We start from the raw sequence: 790 nt of genomic DNA on the forward strand, positions 1-790 counted from the left end.
AGAGTTCCCAGGGAAACGAGATGAAAAAAAAAGAAAAGAAAGAAAGAAAATGAAAAACGTAAACAGAAGTTGACTGAAGAAATAAAACAAAGAGATGAGAATGCCCATCAGACAAAGTCGGCCAAGGACCCTGGGAGTAAAGCAAAGGAACAAGGATAAAACTCAAAGTCAGGGTATTTATGCTCCTAAGAACACGGTTTGTGTTTGTTTGTTTGTTTGTTTGTTTGTTTGTTTGTTTTGGCAGAACCAGGGAATGAACTCAGGCCTTTGTGCTTGCCGGGGAAGTGTTTATTCCACTGAGCCATCTCCCCGGCCCCATAACATGGTGGTTTTGTAAGCAGTATAGGAGGTTTTGTAAACAGTATAGCATGTGATGTTTTAAAAGAAGTTTGATTAGATTTTTACTTAAAGAGGCCATTTGGATACAGAGTAGAAAATATGAGGGCAGTTGAAAGCGTAAGTCAGGATACGAAATACAATTTAGCTCGCTGAAAAAGTTCAGGCAAGCAATAATAGTGATGGACGAGTATGGTTAACCCTCAAAACAGCAAAACTGATGATAATTATAGTGAACATTTATTGAGTATCTGCTTTATAGGAGGGAGATAATGAATTTGCTTCAGTATTTTTTATTTGTGGGTTTGTTTTGTTTTGTTTTGTGGTACCAGGGATTGAACTCAGGACTTTGTGCTGGCCAAGCAAGTGCTTATTCTACTGAGCTATCTCCCCATCCCCAAATTTAGGATATTTTAAAAGAAAATTTGATTGGCACACAATCTCTGATTGATTA

This window comes from Octodon degus, unplaced genomic scaffold (assembly GCF_000260255.1).
Source record: "Octodon degus isolate 3935 unplaced genomic scaffold, OctDeg1.0 scaffold00161, whole genome shotgun sequence".
NCBI lineage: Eukaryota > Metazoa > Chordata > Mammalia > Rodentia > Octodontidae > Octodon > Octodon degus.